Here is a 9,911-nt window from a genome sequence, read left to right as displayed (position 1 = left end):
TAAGGAGTGGGAAGTAAAGGTGATCACGATGAGAGATCACCGAGATCTGAAGGAAACCACAACAGACAAACTCTTCCGGGATCTCAAAGCCTTCGAGTTCGAGATGTTCCCAAGAGATGAGGACATTGTGGATCGACGAAACGTAGCACTTGTTGCTGAGCAACCATCCACATCTTCAAGGTCAGACTCTAATCCTATGAATGTTATGTCTGACGAACAGTTTGCTCTCTTTGTGAGAAAGTTCAGGAAATACATGAAGATGAACCAGGAGAGCAACAAAAGTTCACCTTCCTCCTCAAGAAGGAAAAATGAGAGATATCCATCCAGAAGGACGGAGGAGGAAAATCAGGGTCTATGCTACAACTGTAGAAGACCGGGACATTTCAAGGCCGAATGCCCTTACCCACTAGTAAGCAAGCATCAGGGCCAAGAAGGCAAGGATTCCAAGAGAATAGAGGAATCCAGGGAGAAGCCAACACAAGGTGGCTTCAAAGGAGCATCAAAGACGTATCAGCGCAGGAAGGCGCTTGTTGCTGAAGAATTCGAGAGGATAATCGAGGAGTCCGAGACGTCGAGCTCCAGCGAAAGCAGCAGCAGCTCAGAGGATGAGATGGGGCTCATCTGCTTATACACCGAGGAAGAGGAGAATCTATGCCTAATGGCCATTGACAACGAGGTAACCTCCACTCCTACATCTCGCTGCTCTACTTCTACCTCTCGTTGTTCTTCATTTAAAAGCGATGAGGACCCCTTCGAGATGTTGGAATCGCTCAGAAGGAACCTTAACATCGCCAATAGCACTCATGCTAGAGTGATGGATGAAAACAGCAAGCTAACTGCTGAAAGAGATATGCTTAAGAACGTCTCGAAAGAGAATTCGGAGCTGACTCTCAAAGTAAGTGAGTTAGAAGCCAAAGTAATCCTACTATCTGAAGAGTGCAAAGCTCGAGAGACGAGAGAGCTTAATCTTCGAAAGGTCATAGCATCATACACTAATTCCTCCAAAGCTATGGAGAAAATGGTGGTTGATCACAGACCTACAAGTGATAGAACCGGTCTAGGGTTCCATCAAGACCATCTCTCGAGAGATAAACAGACCAATGGTTTGGGAACTTCAAGAAATGGAGGATCTCAACCCAAACCAAATAAAGGTCATAAAGGACCAACAGAAAAGACCAGAGTAGCTATTCATAAACCGTCCCTATACACCAGCAATGGAAAGTATAGGAAAGCTACGAAGAATGGCCGGGTAAACAATATCGAGAGATCACCTTGCTATCTCTCGCAAGGCCATTCCAAGTACAAAAAGAGCTACACTCCATATAATGCACCTCAAGGCAAATATGGAAGATCTGAGATCCACATAGTTAGGAACTCACGGATGGAGAAAGGAAGACTCTATCCATCCAGTGAGAATTGGTCATCAAATCACAAGTTCTGGAAGAAACCTCACTTTCAGCAATTTCACATGACCAAACAGCGTATGAAAGGCATAGTGCATAAGCCGGTCGAAAAGTCTCTACCTAAGTTGATTTATGCACCAAAGAGGCCTAAAACCTTTGCTAGCATTCCTTATAATTATCAAACGTACAATGGCTACATTGCGCCTAGGCCTGGAATAATGGGCACAAGGTATAAATGGATGCCTAAACTCACTAACCCACCAGGACCCAAAGTTTGGGTACCTAAACTTGCTTGATTTCCTTGCAGGACACCAGGGACGTGTGGTTCATTGACAGTGGATGTTCGAGACATATGACTGGAAATCTAACACTGCTTGAGAACATCCAACCTATCGAAGGTCCCTTGGTGACATTTGGCGACAACGAGAAGAAGGGGCGCACAAGAGCTGTTGGTGAAATCCAAAAGAATGAACTGGTTATTAAAGGAGTGTCCTACGTTGAGGGGCTCAAGTTCAATCTCCTTAGTACAAGCCAGTTCTGTGACAAGGGCCACAAAGTTGTCTTCACCAAAAGCAAATGTCAGATTATGAACGAGGAATCTCTCGAAGTCGTCTTGGAAGCAGCAAGGAAAGGAAACATGTACATAGTGGATTGGAGGTCTGCAAAACCATCCCTATGTATGCTAGCAAGGAGCAAGGAAGACTTATGCTGGGATTGGCACAGTAAGCTTAGTCATCTGAACTTCAAGACTATCAACAAGCTTACTAAGAGGAACTTAGTGGAAGGACTGCCCAAAGTGACGTTTCGAAAGGATAAAATCTGTGAGGCATGTCAACGTTGCAAACAAATCAAATCCTCTTTCAAGAGCAAAGCCGATACATCATCCACTAGACCATTAAGTCTTCTTCACATGGACTTATTTGGCCCAGTGGATCCACCCAGCATAAAGGGAAAGAAGTACACTCTTGTGGTAGTGGATGACTACACAAGATTCACTTGGACCGTGTTCTTAACCAAGAAAAGCGAGACAAAAATTGCCCTACCAAATCTCTTGAAACAAGTTCAAGTTGAAAAGGAAGTCTCGATACTAAAGATCCGGTCAGATCAAGGTGGAGAGTTCGTTAATCAAATAGTCGAAAGCTACTGCAACGAGAACGGAATTCATCATCAACTATCAGCTGCTCGAACACCTCAACAAAACGGGGTTGCTGAAAGAAGGAACAGAACTCTCAAAGAAGCCGCAAGGACCATGCTCTCGCAAGCCAACATATCACAAGGATTTTGGGCAGAAGCAATCAACACAGCGTGCTACACCCAAAATCGGTCCTTGATAGTAAAAGGAGTTGGAAAGACTCCATATGAGTTGTGGAATGGAAGAAAACCGAATGTAAGCCACTTCCACTCATTCGGGTGCAAATGCTATATTCACAACAATGGGAAGACTCAACGAAGAACTTTTGAAGAAAAGGCAGATGATGGAGTATTTCTGGGATACTCATCGACAAGCAAAGCACTCAGAGTCTTCAACAAGCGGAGTTTGGTGGTTGAAGAGTCCATACATGTTACCTTTGATGAAAGGGCATCAACAGATCAACCATCAAAGACAACGGAAGCTGCTGAGGAAAATCAGCCAGAGTCTATCGAGAGGTAAAACTTACCTCTCGAAGACAAGCAGTCGATAATTCGAGACGTAGCGGAACTCCAGTCAGAATCAGATGATGAAAAATCTACCAAGAAGAAAGCGCCTGACTCAGTTGATCAAAACCAGATCATAGATGTTCAACCCTCAATGGAAGTATCAACTGAGGAGCCGCAACCCAACCTAAGACCCGACCTAAGATGGCTGAGAAATCACCCTGCTGATCAAGTGATCGGAGATGTACGTGACAGAGTTCGAACCAGATCAGCTTACAGAGAAAGCATGTTTGCTTGTTTTCTATCTCAAATAGAGCCTAAGGTGATCGATGAGGCTCTAAGCGACGCAGATTGGGTGCAAGCAATGCAAGAGGAACTTCATCAGTTCGAGAGGAACGACGTTTGGGAACTAGTTCCGAGACCTCATCATCAGAATGTCATTGGTACAAAGTGGGTTTTCAGAAACAAGATGAATGAGGATGGAGTTATTGTTAGGAACAAGGCCAGACTTGTTGCCAAAGGCTACTGTCAGGAGGAAGGAATAGATTTTGATGAAACCTTCGCTCCAGTGGCACGTCTCGAAGCCATACGTATCTTTCTCGCATATGCCGCCTTCAAAGACTTTAAGGTATATCAAATGGATGTCAAGAGCGCTTTTCTGAACGGACTTCTCGAAGAAGAGGTGTACGTTGAACAACCTCCGGGTTTCCTGAAGGACGTGGGAGCTGACAAAGTATACAAATTAAAGAAGGCACTTTACGGCTTAAAACAAGCTCCAAGAGCTTGGTATGATACCTTATCCTCTTTTCTACTTCAGTGTGGGTTCACCAAAGGCCTAGTGGACAAAACATTGTTTAGAATTAAGGACGGGGATCACATCTTATTGGTGCAAATCTATGTGGACGATATCATTTTTGGAAGCACCAATCCAGACTTGTGCGAGAAGTTCTCCAGGTTGATGAAAGGGAAGTTCGAGATGAGCATGATGGGAGAACTAAACTACTTCCTTGGATTACAAGTGAGACAGCTTAAGGAAGGCATCTTCATCAATCAGGAGAAATACACCAAGGATCTGCTCAGAAAATACAATATAGAAGGGAAATCCTCAGTCAAAGTACCCATGGGAACCTCTCTACGTATCGATGTCGACAGTGAAGGTCGAGAGGTCGATCAGACTACTTATCGAGGTATCATCGGATCTCTTCTCTATTTAACTGCTAGTAGACCAGATATATCCTTTGCAGTAGGTGTATGTGCTAGGTTTCAGGCAAGTCCTAAGGAAAGTCACTTAAATGCATCTAAAAAGATTCTTAGATATCTCAAAGGTACGCAAAGTGTTGGACTTTGGTATTCGAGAGGTGGATCTTTCGAACTTATGGGTTATTCAGATGCGGACTTTGCCGGCTGTAAGATAGATCGAAAAAGCACATCAGGGACATGTCAGTTTCTAGGTGGAAGACTTGTCTCATGGTTTAGCAAGAAACAGCATTCGATAGCTACAAGCACCGCTGAGGCAGAGTATGTAGCAGCTGGAAGTTGCTGTGCTCAGGTTTTATGGATGAAGCAACAATTACTGGATTATGGGGTTGAGTGTAAGGAGGTTAAGATCATGTGTGACAATACAAGTGCTATTGCCATCACCCACAATCCAGTGTTACATTCTAGAACAAAGCATATTGATATTAAGTATCACTTCATCCGAGACCATGTTGAGAGGAAGGACATTATTTTGGAATATGTTGCAACGGAGGAGCAACTAGCAGATATTTTCACAAAAGCGTTATGTGAAAATAGATTCTCTCAACTAAGGTTAGAATTGGGAATGATAGAATTGGGATGAATGGTCAAATCTTATCTTCTTGTATTTAGTGCCATGAACTGTTTCGCATGTGAGGGGCGGTTTCATCAACTTTATGGCAGCTTTGGAGTTACACAAGCATTGAATGGTCATTCATATTGCATCCCGTGACTCAACAGTGGTAATCCTATTGGGCTATAAATAAGAGGGTTTCTTTCAGAAGTTCATACCATCAACTTCCCATGGAGAAAAAGAAAGGAAAAGATGATGTTCCATTCTTTTATAGAGGAAAGAAACCGGCAGTCAAGTCCAAAGATTTTCAAGGAGAAAACTATCCAGAATCAACGAAGGGTGAACAGATTACGGAGCTTCCTGATAATCCAAGCAAGAATCCTATTCCCATCCAAGGTGAATGGATCCCCAAATACGAGGAGATCCACAACGATGGGATACTGGAATCGGGAGAAGAGTCCTGCACAAGAGGGACTCCTACTGCTGCACATTCTGGAAAAGGGCCTTCCTCAACCAAATGGAGAACCAAGGGAAACGGAGAGGAAGACCAGATGGGACTTTCTGAGGTCTACAGCAGCCAAAGGGATGATCATACCTAATCCAAAGACGTTAAGAGGATTAGCGATGAAGATGGTCACTCCCAACTATAGTAAGCAGCTCCGGAGAGAAGAATAAGAAAAGGGAATAGCCACTCCCAGTTCTGTTATTAGACAAATAGGACTTTAGATGGCTAGTTCCTGCTTTAACGATAGATTCCTATTAGGCTGACCAAGGCCAAACAAAAGTTTCTAGGGAATTTAATAGGATATTGATTCATATGTAATGCATCTGGAAATCACTAAATGAACTTAAGGATATGTTCCAAGTGATATCTTTTAAATGAATCAAACTTGTTTCTCTCGCAATCTGTGTTCGAAAGGTAGTTCGAGAGGTCACCCGATCAGTTTGTCTACAAACATTATGTCTCGAAGAAGGGTAGTTCGAGAGGTCACTTCGAAAGATAACAAACTGATATCTCTGAAAGGAGGAATAAGGAGGGTTAGGGATCAAAGGGAAGATCCCTAACCAGATCAAGATGGAGGAATAAGGAGGGTTAGGGATCAATCACTCAGGGGGAAGATCCTTAACCAGATCAAGACGGAAGAATAAGGAGGTTTAGGGATCAATCACTCAGGGGGAAGATCCTTAAACTCATGAGGAAGATCATTCACCTTCGAAAGGTGAATTTGATAAGCTCAACGGATATATGAGGTGGAACGGCTATCTTTGGACATAAATGCCAGCCACGTGGTCATCGGTTACTGACGGTTTTTCGCACTTAAGGGCATTATCTTGATTAGTGGGAGCATGCTTATATCAATACTCCACTATCTCAAAGCTTAAACCGTTCTATACTTTGCCGAAATACCCTTACCAAAATCCCTTATAAGCTGACCGTTATCAGGGGTATTTCTGACTTCTCACATCTTTTAAATCAACCGGGATCCTTCCACGGGTCAAACTCTCAACCCTACCCATATATCCAACCCGAATCCGCCTAATATAAAAGCAAAATCCTTCTTCTTTACCCGGATTCAGACTCAAAACCATATACCCAAAATCCCCAAATCCTTAGACGCTGTACACATTCCCTCCAAAACACACAAACTTTCTTCAATGGCGTCTGAATCATCATCTTCTTCATCTTCATCTTCATCCTCCAGTGCATACCAGAGAGAGCTAGACCACATACGCTCTCAGATTAAACAAGTCAAGGCGGGAAGCATCCTTGACAAAGATGGCTTCATCACCCACTCGCCAAATCCAACAATGGCGGAGAGAGTCCTGAAGAAATTTGAGAAGGCAGGACTAATGCGGTACATGACGCATGACTACCGAACCATTCATGACCTCGACTACACAGAATAGTTCGCTCATGCCAAGGTCGCGAAGGGCAAGATTGAAAGCCACTTCAACGAAATAGCCATAACAATTTCTGTGGGTGATTTACGAGCAGCATTCGACTTTGCCGCGTCGGAGGAGGCAGTCAAGCACCTATCGGACTACAACATGGATAAGCAGGAGTTTTGGGACAAAATCCGATTGGAGACTGCACCACCCAGAGCATCCTCTGCCCTCCGCAGATTTCATTTGAAGGAGAGGTTTGCCCTAGCCGCCGAGCTCATCATAAAATTCATCCTCGGCAAGGTGTCCGGAACAGACGAAATCAATCTGGACACTCTGAAAATCCTCCACGCCATCTGGAACAACAACAAGTTGGACTGGGCTCACATCATCTTCGACTGCCTCAAACACCAAGTGCAGAGCTCAGTTTCCAACTCCGACCTGACAATCTACAAAAAGGTTGGTTTTGGCTTTGTTGTTCAATTTCTATTGAGACTGAAGGGCTTCGAACTGAGGGAAGGGCGAGAGGTTCATCGGAATACCTATATGGGTAGAACGAAACCTCAAGCTAAGGCAAAAGGTGCTAAGGATGCATCTTCACCCTCAAAGCCTAAGGGAAGGGGCAAGAGGAAAGCCCCAACTAAGGAGAAGCGGTCTGATGACGAGCCTTTGGACGTCCTAGTCAGGAGGGTTGAATTGAAAAGGAAGGCCAAAAGGACCAAGACTGCTGCTGTCACCCAGGTTCGAGAGGTGACACCGTCCGTTATACAAGTACCATTTGAGGACAGGGCACAAGCCCAGGGGGAACCTCAGGCTACACTGGCCACTGAGGTTGAGAGAGTGCCCCCTACCAAGTCCCTGTCAGGAACTTTAAGTGTTAATATACTTGCTGTTGATGGTGCTGCGAATGGTGATGAATCTGTTGGTTTGCCTCAAGAGGAGGCTCGAGAAGTTGAAGGTACTGGGATCAGTGATCCAGTACAGGGTATTGTTGAGGAACCACGACAGGTGGTTCGAGAGGTAGATATTCCAGCAGCTGAAGATCTAGATTGTGTGGTGGCTGCTGATGGTCAGGGCACTGTGGTCAGTAACCCAGTGCAAGCTTTTCTGAATGATGGGTTAACACATGATCTCTCGGTTGTTCGAGAGATAACTGAACAAGCTGTGGAGTGTGCATCAGCAACAGAAATCCTACCTGCTGACTCTGATGAGCTGAATGCTGAAATCACATCTCGATTGAATCAAAGTGTTGAGAATGTATCGAGTTTGGACGACTTCTCCAGAGTACTTCGTTGGATCAACTGGAGAACAGGTCCCTTTGATCAATTGATCTCAAGAGCAGCAGAGATGGAGGCTGAGGAACGTTTTGCACTAAACTGGTTAGATCTCACTGAAATCCCAGCCGACGAGCTTCAAAACCGTGCCCATGAGATGCAAGTAATCAGGAGTAATCTTGGTCGATCTGACAAAGGAAAGGGCATAGCTGTTGATGCACAAGAAGATGAAGCCGAGCCTGAAGAAGATCCTGAACTAGATGCTCAATTTCGAGAGGATATCAGGCTTGCCACAGCACTATCCTTGGGACAAAGTGTAGAACACACGAGAGGTCCAGGAGAGACCTCTGGGGTTGCTCGAGATGATGCTGACACTCCTACTCCAACTGCAGCAATCCCCTTGTCCCAAGTGAGTGAATCTGCTCTAGAAGACCAGGTAGCTTCGAGAGGTGAATCCGAGACCTCTGAGGCACAAGAGGTGGCACCTAACTCTGTATTACTACTGCCACCACCTGAGTCCACACCCTCGAATGCAACAGATGAAGCTCAGACAGTTCGAGAGGGTGAAATTTTGTTGCTTCAACTCCCAGGCTTTCCTATCGATATGGTTAATAGGGAAAGGTGGAGTGCACAAGTTGCTCCTGAGATAATAGATATTCCAGATTCACCAGAGCATACTGAAGTGCAAACAAGTGAGCAACAAGAGCAGAGTGAGGAGAACCCTGCTGGTTCGAGAGTTGAGGTTCAAGAAGGTGGAAACCGGGAAGCACCTGCCGATGAATCAACTCCTCCAGTAGATGATCACGTTCCCAGTACTGGTTCGAGAGGTAGTGTTGAGGGGGAACCTCAATCAGATGGAAACCGGGAAGCATCTGATACAGAGACTCCCACCTTGGCCATTCCTATCTTACCAGCAGCTGAAGCTGAGGCTCCAGGTTCGAGAGGTGAAGAGCAAGAAGTGATCCATCCCTCAGGTGGAAACCGGGAAGCACCTGATATGGAGCTACCTTCGAGCTCTGATCCCAGTGTCCCTGCTGAACCTCAGGAAGTCAGTCGAGAGGTGGACTCGCATTTGCAAGTCATGGGTGGAAATCTGGAAGCACCCAAGTCCCCTCCAACGAAAGGTACATCTCGATCCTCATCTCCTACTTCTGACTATGATCAACAGGCAGAAGAAGTCTTCATTGGCGAAGTGCGTCAATTCATGGCTGATCAATCTCAGAAGATGGCTCAGCTCGAAAGAATACTCGCTGTGGTCCGCAATGCTGCAATGCCTGCTGATGGCACAAGTGAATCCCAAGGCCGTCATGCCGAACTTCTCGAACAGGCGATATGGGCTGAGGATGCAGCACGGAAAGCTACTGATGAAGCCGCTGTAGCTCGAGCAGAGGCTGCAAGTGCGAGGGCTGAATTAGCCGAGATGCGAGCAGAGCTGCGAGCCTTCCAATATTCCAGTGAACTTCGACAGGATGTGATGAAGGCCATACTCGATGACCTGTCGAACCAAGTCCCTGCCCAACTTCAAGCTATTTTCGAAGGTATGTCCACCCTCCTCTCCCGTACTGATGATGCCAACAAGGGGGAAAATAAAGAGAAAAAGAAGGGGGATACAACGGGCAAGAAAAGGGCAGCAAGTGAACCAGCTGGACCACCTCCAAAAATACCAAGAATCATGAGCAAAGCAGTGGAGGATGCCAAACAGGCAGAAAACCTAAGGGTCCAGCGTACACTGGAAATGGAGAGAAGGAGAGAAGAGGACAGAGAAAGAAGAAGAAAAAGACAAGAACGACAGTCAGAAGAAGAAAGGAAGATAGATCTTCTCATGACAAACTTTAAGTTTGGGAACAGAGAAGACACTGAACAAATTCTGACTCTGGAGATATTCAAGCTTCTGAAAATCACTGG

The sequence above is a fragment of the Ipomoea triloba genome, chromosome 11, assembly GCF_003576645.1.
Source record: "Ipomoea triloba cultivar NCNSP0323 chromosome 11, ASM357664v1".
Lineage (NCBI taxonomy): Eukaryota > Viridiplantae > Streptophyta > Magnoliopsida > Solanales > Convolvulaceae > Ipomoea > Ipomoea triloba.
The sequence above is the reverse complement of the archived record's forward strand: the minus strand, read 5'-3'. Positions refer to the sequence as shown.